Source organism: Mastomys coucha, unplaced genomic scaffold (assembly GCF_008632895.1).
Source record: "Mastomys coucha isolate ucsf_1 unplaced genomic scaffold, UCSF_Mcou_1 pScaffold3, whole genome shotgun sequence".
Classification (NCBI taxonomy): Eukaryota; Metazoa; Chordata; class Mammalia; order Rodentia; family Muridae; genus Mastomys; species Mastomys coucha.
In genome coordinates, this window is record NW_022196909.1 from 37141314 (window position 1) to 37151724 (window position 10411).

The 10411-nt window shown below is 40.5% G+C and overlaps 1 long non-coding RNA gene across 3 annotated transcripts in view; it reads left to right on the top strand.

Moving 5' to 3' along the window:
- The window catches only part of LOC116074917, a 59649-nt gene extending 49444 nt beyond the window's left edge, over positions 1-10205 (top strand). For all 3 annotated transcript variants that reach the window (XR_004112344.1, XR_004112342.1, XR_004112343.1), the window contains exons 3-6: positions 6705-6836; positions 8752-8793; positions 9710-9797; positions 10103-10205. This is a non-coding gene — a long non-coding RNA (uncharacterized LOC116074917). The remainder of the gene's footprint in view (positions 1-6704; positions 6837-8751; positions 8794-9709; positions 9798-10102) is intronic.
- Positions 10206-10411: the final 206 nt, after the last annotated feature.

Genomic DNA, 10411 nt, shown 5'->3' on the forward strand with positions numbered 1-10411 from the left:
GGTTTTTATCTTGACTTGGAGCCTGACAAGTTGAATATTCTGGCTGGGTGGCAAGCATCAGCACTTTTTCCCAGTTTTGGGGCTACAAGAACAGTTCTGGATTTTCATGTGGATCTAGGAGGGGGTTAGGTTCTCATGTATGAGCAGAAGGCCTTTTACAGTCAGCCATCTTTCTAGATCTGATTATATATGTATGTATATATATATATATACATATATTATGTGTGTGTAATATTTACATTATGTAACATTTATATATATATATGTTATATTTAAATATAAAGGATATAGAAACATACTTATATATGATATATAATATAGTACTTTATAAATACTGTGTTCCAATTTATACACTCATAAAACTATTAGAGCAAGGAAAAAAAAGATACAGATAGATAGTGAGGGAGAGAAAGACAGAGACAGAGAGAAAGAGAGAGAGAGAGAGACACCAAGAGCAAGGTGTTATTAGAGTACGTCAAGAGAAATTGTAAGCTCCAGGACACAGGAAGCTATAGCCAGACTGGAAAAGAAGAAATGACTGCCAAGATACAAAAGAAAAGAAATTGACAAGTCTTGTACAAAGCAAAGAAGAATTGCATTTAAATCTAACCTTTTCCACTAAGCTCTGAAGAAAATGTGCGCTATTTTTTCAAACCAAAAGCCCTGTATTATTTTCTCCTCAGGGTAAAAGGTATTTTTCCCTGCAAAGTAAAAACCCAGCTACCTTTAAATGTACTTTAGTCTAATCTGTCATTGTGAAACGCACCTTAAGTGTGTGCCAGCTCACTTTGCCTTCAAGGAATATTGACAGCTCCTAAGCACACAGTTTGTGTTCTGGACTACTTAATATTCCTCAGATGTTTCCCCACTATTAAAGAACTAAGATTAAGAAGTGCACTTGTCAGAGTCGATTCTTATAGTTTGGACATATTAAAATGTTTTATTAAATTTAGATTCGATGTGCTTTTCCAATGAGGAAAAGCGTCTAGTTATTCCAATTACCCCCTCTGGGTAACAGGGAGCCCTCAAAGTGTGAAATATGTAATCTACTTTGCAGTGCGGAGTGATGGCTGGCCTCTGAGGCAGGTAGACTTACTAGTCAAAAACAAAACAATCAAAACAAACAAAGAAACAAAAGCCACTTTTCAAGGTGCTCTTTTTGTTACAGACACAGCTTGCTCTAGTCAACCAGCGTGGTTTTGCCAAGACCAGTGCAAGGGAAGAAGTTTGATTTTTCACACGCCCTTTCATGCAGCTTGGATAATGACTAATAACCAGGATGCAGATATGGGCTTTAATGTCACCCTGTTTTACAAATAAAGAGAGGTCAGATTGATCGTACTCCCCTGGATGAGAGAAATGTGTGTGTTGCTTAGCAGCAGCAAGTACAACCAGAGAAGGAGATTCACTCTTTCCAAAGGAAATATCCCCAACTACAGTCATGTGCTATTTGGAACAAGTAGAGGAATTAGGGCGTCATATTATGAGAGGAAAGTGAGGACGAAACATGGAGCCTTATCATTATTCGTGTTCTTCTGTTTGAAGTAATTGTAACTTTTCTGCATTTGCATGGGCTGTAGATTTTTCCACCACAGATTTGTGCAGGAAAAGACAGAAACCTCTCTTAAGGGTGATAGTCAAGTAAAACCTGAAACAAAACAACAAAACAAGACAAAAGAACAAAAGTTAGAAAATCGGGAAAGGAGTTTTTAACCTGTTTGCTCAAGCATTTGCTGTTTTTCACCTATATCTTCCAAATTTGTCATCTGTAACTGCTCTCTTTAACACTTTGCTTTATTCTCTCATCCATTTGCACTACATTTCTTTTTCTCTAAAAGACTTTAGAATTCCATTCATGAAAGTTGTTTTGTTTTTGTTTTTGTTCTTGTTCTTTGTTTTTTGTTTTGTCTTCAGAAGTGCAGAGGGGGCAAAGTTGCTAGATTGATACAACTGGTCAGTTCTATCTGACACAAGGACATACAAGCTTTTACCTCTTGCTTTCCAGGATGTGTGTGGTTTGTGGGCAAAGAGGTGTTATAAAAGGGATGGACACTCCCTTCTTTCTTCTCTACACGTGTGTAGTCTGTTTCTGCAATGGCATAGTTGATACCTTGGAAGAGATCGGCAGGTAAAGTGTACTTTTGGGCTCCAGGGAGAAGGCAAAGTCACTGGGCAATGTCTAAATCCCTGTGGCCATTCAACGGTTAACAAATCAATCTTCAGGTCATTTTTAGATGCCCTGTTATGTTGCATGAAATATTAATAATGACCACTCCACAAACTCTCTTGTCTGCTGGTACTGGCCGGCCACATCACTATGTCCTGGCGGGGGCCTGCTATTTTCTCCCAGCTTGTAAGATCATCTTGCCTATGTGCAATACTCCACACACCCCACAATCAATCATCTAGCACCTAGTTACCCAGTAGGAACATGACTCTTAAGGCTTGATTATCCAATCAGGTTTACATATCAATAAGATCACAATTTACAAGATGCCAATACAATAATTTCAGAGCCAATTGATAAAGATAATGCTTTAACCCAATTATTCTAACCTTGGGAAAACCTTAGCTACCTGTAGCTGTTTAAAACCACAGGGGGTCTGGATCGTCTTCCCATTTGGTTAGTCTGCCTCCATGTTGATTTTTCCTGCTTCTTTGTCCTCTGACCTCCTCACTCCTCTACTTCTAGCTCCGCCTCCCTATTCCTGTCCAATCACAGACCTGCCTCTGCCCTAATGTAGTTGATTGAACAGAGAAAATGCAGGAACACGGTTATCTGGGTTCCATGAATGTAGCTTGTTGACACTTCTAGGCGATCCAACCTCATAGCAGACTTCTCTGTTTTTACAGTCTTTCTGAATTCTGTCCTGCGATGTTTCCTAAAGTCTTAGGTGCACGGAGATATGTTGTAGATATCAGTGAGTGCTAGAGGAGCAAGCAGTCTTCCTTGAGGGAAAAGCCTAACTCTTCATTACCTTATACCAAGAAGTCAGCTCAGAGATCATATACATGCAAGTAACATATGTGGACTGAGCAGGCTGTACTTATATGTATAGGGTTAAAAAAAAAAGAGGCCAAGAATTCAAGAGAACAGGGGAGTATGGGAGGGCTTTGAGGGAGGAAAACAAATGGTGGAATAATGTAATTGTATTTTAATTTCAGTCGCTAAAGAAACTAAATTAAAAAACCTGGTGTGTGGGGATATTAACAATGATCATTACAAAACTTGAACACAGTCCCTGTTATTCTCGTCTTTGAAGTACAAAGGCTTCCTGGGAGTTTATGACTCCATGCCTCAAATGGTTTCAACCCCCTTTCAGATTACATTATAATACATAATATTATGGGTAATTATAAATATATTTGACTCAAAAATATATAGAGTACTTCTGTGCTTGCTTGTTGTCCATTTACCATGTGCATGAAGGTGTCCTCAAAAGACACTTGGGGCCTCCTGGAGCTAGGCTTACAGGCAAGTTTAAGCTGCCTGATATGGGTGAATTCTGGGAAATAAACCCAGGTTCTCTGCAAGAGTTGTAAGAGGTCTTAACTGATAAAACATCGTTACTCTATCACCCTAGTAGCATTTTGCATTGTTTGTGTAAATAGAAATTTTATATGATGCTAGAACTTTCCATGCATTCCTTTGGTATCTTGGAAAACCCCCAATAACAAGTGAGCATGTGGCTGGATACATAGCAAGATTTTGTATAATCGAATTAAGTTTGTGATAACTGGGCAGAACATGACAGGCAGCTTTAATTAAGGGCAGGGAGTTTCAGTCACTGCAGGGGAATAGAACATTGTCTTTTCCGATTTTAATGTCTAGGTCACTAGACTATCATTTTTAACATTCAGAGGAGTAATTTTCTGAGCATGACCTCTGGCATAACACCGTAGTTCTGCAGCATGCCCTCCCAGTGGCACAGAAGGTATTGTGTCCTACAGAACCTGACCTTTGGATGACCTGTTCTGTTTAAGTTTTAAATGAATATGAAATGGAATTCCCAAGCTGAGAAGCACAGCGTTATCGAATGCTGGGCTGCATTCAGCATCGTGCACTTTGCAGAACTTATTTGTCTGTCTAACTGAAGGAATTTAGAATGCAGAAAACTGTTCTGCACAAGTTCTGGCTATTGGCTGAGCAAACACCTTGTGAATACCACATGGAATTTCTATGACTGGCAACTGGGATTGGTAAGCTTCTTAACAGTCTCTCAGCAGAGATGGCTCCCATTACTTCCAGTTCTCTATTGCATGCTAAGGAGGGCCTTTAAAAATTGAAACACATAGTATCATGATATGGAAAAAAATGGAAATTTCTGCAGGAAGATGTAGGGAACTTTTCTGGTAATAGGCACATTGTATATTCCACACCAAGGTTTATGAGAAAAGGAACATAGGCCCTCAGGGAAATAAGGCCAGAGCTGTGTAGTGGACGGTGATGCTCCTTGCTGTTTCTGAGTATCAGCTAAGAAGTCTGCCCTGAGTGTGTGTCACTTGATGCTTTATCCTTTTTGCTACTACCAGTTACACAAGAAGTTGTATTTTTATTGTACCGTTCCTGTGGAGAAGCAATGGAAAAACAAAGGGAGATTGCATACCTGTTTTCCCACAATACAGCCTTGTATTTACAGCAAATACAGGTAAATCGTGTAACAGCAAAATCCTCATGCCATAGTAGTGGGAAAGGTCAACTATACAGCAGGTTCTCTCTCCCACAGTAATAGGAATGCACACCCCCCGACTTGCCTGATAGATTCCCCATGCTACTCTGAAAATTTGGCAAATGTCAACATCTGGATTGTTTAAACTATCAACTGGACACAGCCCAGAATCACTTAGGAAGAGAATTCTCAGATGAAGAATTGCTTCCATCAGTTTGGCTTCTGGCCACACCCATGAGAAACTGTCTTGATTGATGCTTTACAGAGAGTAACTAGCTGACCGTAGATAGCTCCAACCCTTGGCAGGTAAGTTCAGAGGGTTTAAGGTACCCAGTAGAAAGCAAACCAAGAACACAAACATACGCGCACACACACACACACACACACACACACACACACACATACACGTCACACAGCACTCATCTACTTCAGTTGTGTCTGCATTTCAGGTCTAAAGCCCTGATCATGGACCTGAAGTATACGTTTCACAGACAGTCAGTCTCCTGAGTATTCAGTCGCTAACATCTCCTAGTTCTGATGTGTTCCAGATTGGTCTCTGCTAAAGTCTGTGGGGAGATCTGCGTGCTTTCTTTATTCAGGCATATAGGTGCCCTAAGAAGTGATTTGTAAATAGCTAAAACTGAGATTGAACATTGTTTCCTGGCCTCCACAGTGTTTCAATGATCCTAATTGATTTCCTAGCTGTTATTAGCTTGGAGTTCCCACAAGGAAGCTACCTTATCAGACAGGGTGTCTCCAGAGTTAGAGATAGAAGTCAAACACTATTGCTATCTGTAAACATAGTTAGAACTCTAAGAGCAATGCCACACAAGGCAGAATTGCTATATAAACTAGAGCGTAGCTGAAAAGTTTCCTGAACTAATGTTTGCATTACAAGCCAAACCATTCCCAGGAGCTGCTAGAATGGGACCTCCTGGTGCTTACCTGCTTCAGACCAAGATCATTTGCTTAGGGCTGCCAAGAGAGCCCAGTGGGTAAGAGCACTATTGCTCTTCCGAAGGAATCATTTACACCTGGCTGTTTGATCTTACTGACTTTAATGTGACCACTGACATTTGTGCCTATGTGATCCCTGACATTCGCCCTGTTTCTGCATACTACGTAAGCCTGATTTTTCACTTTGTGCAAATACACTCAGATACCACACTTCTTTGTGTTGTCTCTGTTTGTCACTCGCTGAATTCTTTGCCCACCAGCCCAGAACTCTTATCACCCCACAGAGCAAGGGGTCGCCGAAGCAACCCAGTCTGTGGCACACACACACACACACACACAGAGAGAGAGAGAGAGAGAGAGAGAGAGAGAGAGAGAGAGAGAGAGAATTAAAATTAACCTCATCCCCCTTTTTCTGCTTGAGTTCCTGCCCAGATTTTCCTCAATGGTTGTCTGTGATCTGGCACTCTCAAGTCAAAGTGCTTAACTCCCAAGTGTATTCTTATCCCCCATCTTTGTGTTAAATTAAATCTAATTACTTTTAGATTAGTGGTTCTCAACCTCCCCAGTGCTGTAATCCTTTAATACAGTTCCTCATGTTGTAGTGAAACCATACCATAAAATTATTTTCATTGCCACTTCATAACTGTAATTTTGCTACTGCTGTGAATCACAATGTAAATAGTTTTGGAGATAAACATTTGCCAAATGGGGTCATTATCCACATGTTGAGAACCATTGTGTTAGATCATGGAGGCTCAGAGACAAGCTTCATGCTCTCCCAAGTCATTTGACCTGTCTGTGCTCCATTTCCTACAGGTTGTTTCTTAGTGTCCCCAAATTCTGTCTTCCCTGGATGCTTTCTCTCTGTCATTGGCTGGAGTATACAGTTGCACTGAGCAGATGTAGGCTGTATCCCCATACCGTCGACTCTTATTTATAAATGAGGCACTCATGGACACAGTTGCTGTTGACAAGCTGTTTTATTCGTGAAGGGGACCCCTGCTGTGCAGGGCCTACCAGCATTTATACTCTTCTCTTTACCTCTGGAGCCTTGAATTGCATGTTCTATGTCAACAGATATATTTTAAGCTTGAAAACATTGTGCATTCAAATGAAACTTAAAGAGGAAGAAAAGGAAGGAACCGTGAGTGGACAAGCAAGTGCAAAAGATGCTAGCCCAAGCAATGTCTTCCAAATTTTATTCTAGAGGTAATCCTGATTATTTTTGACCAATACATATTCTTGTTTACCGCTAAACTCTACTAAAATGTAGCCCATTCAATCTCCAGAAAATACCTGTCCTCCAGTTATGTAGCTCCTACCAAAGCCCTCATTTTGCCCAAGAAATCACAATCTTGTTTTTTCCCACTGTCTACTTCTACCAGTTCTAGAGACTATGTAGACATAGACTTATGGGTACTGCAGCTTCTCCAGCTGGGCTCCTGGCTTCTTTCATTCATATGGTAGTTGGGGTAAACTTTTTTATTTTTTAACACCGTTTGAAGGTGTGTCTCTTTGTTTTGATTTTGATTTTGATTTTGATTTTTCCTTTTTTGTTTTTGTTTTTTGTTTTGTTTTGTTTTCTTTCTATTTTCTTTCTTTCTTTTTTTTTTTCGAGACAAGAGTTTCTCTGTGTAGCCCTGGCTATCCTGAAACTCACTCTGTAGACCAGGCTGGCTTCAAACTCAGATATCTGCCTCCCAAGTGCTGGGATTAAATGCGTGCACCACCACTGCCCAGCTGTGTCTCTGTTTTTAATTATTAATTTGATACCATCAAATAGCTAACTACTAGAAGGCTTCCGGTATTGCCATTTCGATGGCACATCTCTGGGTTTTGTATTTCGTAAATATTTGTACTTCCTCACCTGCCTAAAGGCAATCTAGAATTAGATCAGAGGTTGTCTTACAGCTGATTGTTTGCATTAAAGGTATGACAGCCAGTATCTGGGCAGGAGGTAGGGGGCGGAACCTCTGGGTGGAAAGAGGGATGCTGGGAAAGTAAACAGAAGCAGAAGATTTGAGAGCTGACTTGGAGGGAACAGACACAGATTGCAGTAAGCGGAGGGGCATAGAGGTAGCCATGTGGGTAATTGGCTAGAAAGACAGTTTACGTTACATGAACTATTTCTACCACTGATGGGTCCAAGAAGGTCCCATGATACATGAGATTTGGAGAATCATCTACCCCGTGCTGTATACTAGCATTTTTACTGTTCAGAAAAATACCTTTGCACAAGTATATTGCAAACTGCTTGTGCTTTTTGTCACCTTTGGGATGCTACAAAATATATGGTTAATGAGAATGCCACTCTGAATTGTTTTATGGACATATACGTTCATTTCCCTTGTGAAACATCATGGACCTGAGATCTCTGTATTAGAAAGGACGCCTGTTGTTTGTTTTAGGGGAATGTCATACTGTCATCAAGGATTACATTGTCCTCACAAACAATGAGATGCTCAGTTTCACAGTGAGCATATGGTATTAGATATGCAAGTACCATCCAATCTTATTTAAATGTGTAAGTACTGCTTGATTAGCCGTTGATATTTTCCCCTCATGGAAAACATAAAATTATAAATTTTGTATATTTGTCAGTCTTGTTTTAATATCCTTATTGATAAACTTATTGAGTGCATCTATACATTTTCTTGATAACCAGAATATCTATTTTCTAGTGTTTATTCTCATTCTCTCTCCCTCTCTCTCTTTCTCTTTCTCTCTCTCACTCTCTCTCTCCCTCCCTCCCTTTCTCTCTCTTTTTCTCTCTGTCTCTGTCTCTATCTCTGTTTCTCTCTCTCTTTGTGTGTACTTTATCTCTGTCTTTCTGTCTCTGTCTCTGTGTCTCTGTGTGTGTGTGTCTCTCACTCTCTCTTTGTGTGTGTGTTGGGGGGGTAGGTGTGCATATGGACTTCATAGACCACCTTTCTGGAATGTGTTCATTCCTTCTCCTCTAGATTCTAGTATTTGAACCCAGGTTATCCGCCTTGTATGGTATGTGCTTTTACCAGCTGAGACCACCCACTGACCTTATTCTTAAACATTCAGTCTAATTAGTTATAACCCTTGATGACTTTCTCTTGATTCTTAGGGTCTTGAAATTCATTTATTTTCATCACAGGTTGTGAGGCAAATGGAACCCTACCACCAGACAGAAGAACTGGTAAGGTTGAGCAGATTAAGAAACTCAGACAATTCTCATAATTGAGAACGGTAGACATTTAAATCTACTTCTGACCAGGTTCCTGTCCTGGAGCACGTGACCACAACACCCTACTAAGAGGACCATGACAACTGGTCACGTAGCATGGAAATCCAGAGTTCTTCATGCTATTGGAGTATCTAGATATGCTCTGAGAATTTAACCAATGTTTCCCTTCCCAGGCATCCCTTCCTGCAAAAGGTATTTAATCTATGGTTCATCCTGAGTAAGTCATGTGCATCCTTCTCCACCATGAATAAACAGTGTGGACAAGCAAGGACTTTGCCCTCTCTCTTAAGGACTGCTGTGTGGAGAGACCTTCATATCATAAAGAGACATGCCTAAGTGTCTTACAGAAGGCTTCTCTGTTCTCTCAGCACTCAACCTGAGCTAAGCCAGATTCCCCCTGCCCTGGCTCATCTCAAGCCCTCCAGCCCAGTTCTCAACTCTTTGAGGTTCTCAGTTGTGCCTGAGTGTCCAGGAGTTTGAGACCCACAGCCTCCACCACAGCCTTCACTCCAGCCCCCACCGTTTCTCACCAAAAGAAGAATAGGCTGGGCCCCTATCTTAGGCTGCATTTCATTTCCCCTAAGTATCATGGTGGTATCACAGGAGCCTGTCACCCCAATGGGGAGAGTGAAATGTAGCCTAGTGCCCCTGAGTTTAATCTTCCCAAGTGACATCTTGACAGTGGTCTGACACTCCAGCAGAACCACAATGGATATGTTATCTTTTCACCTGTTTGGGGCCAAAGGTATTCAACTCTACAAGTGCACAATGATTATTTAGCAATTTTCAGACAGTAGCCATGTTTTGTGCTTTCTGTTTTAATATTAAATTTTTCACAGTAAACATTTATTTTTCACTTATCTCCCAGAACATGAAGATAAGCATCTCTCAGGAGTATATAGTTTGGAGTTGAAGTGCTGACTCTACTTGGCTATAAACAACTTTAATCTTGCAAGGTAATTATTTACAATAGCAGCAGAATTCATTTATCCTCGCCAGCAGTTTGTGACAGTCCCTGCAACCCCATGTCTTCACTCACCCTTGTTTTGGACTGCTGTTCATTCAGCTTTTTATTTGCCTCTTGCATTAAAGTTGCAAAAGGCATGTTGCATTTCCATTGTAGGCTTTAGGAAACTAAGCCTGAACCTTTATGAAAAACAGGGGCTAACACAGGTCCCTACTGTGCAGTACGAAGTTGAAGGTTGGATATGGGGAAATTTCTGAAGAGATGAGTAGTGGACATTATTTTTCTCTGTCACAGAAGCCCAGATACATCATGGATGATTTTTTTACATTATCCCACCAACATCCACCTAAAGGATTGATGGCGTGTTAACAGCACTTAAGCCTTCCTGGCCACCTATTGTCCCTGATCATGGTTTACTTTTTCCACCTTGAAAGTCAACATTGGCAAACAAAGTCCTCTGTGTGCTTCCGTCTTCTGACTTTGTCTTCTGGTCATATACTTAATGTAAATAAAGAAGACACATATAAAGAACATAATTAGACTATATGTAATTATATATATATTGTATATAATTAGCATATAACCGGTATATGTCAAAATGTC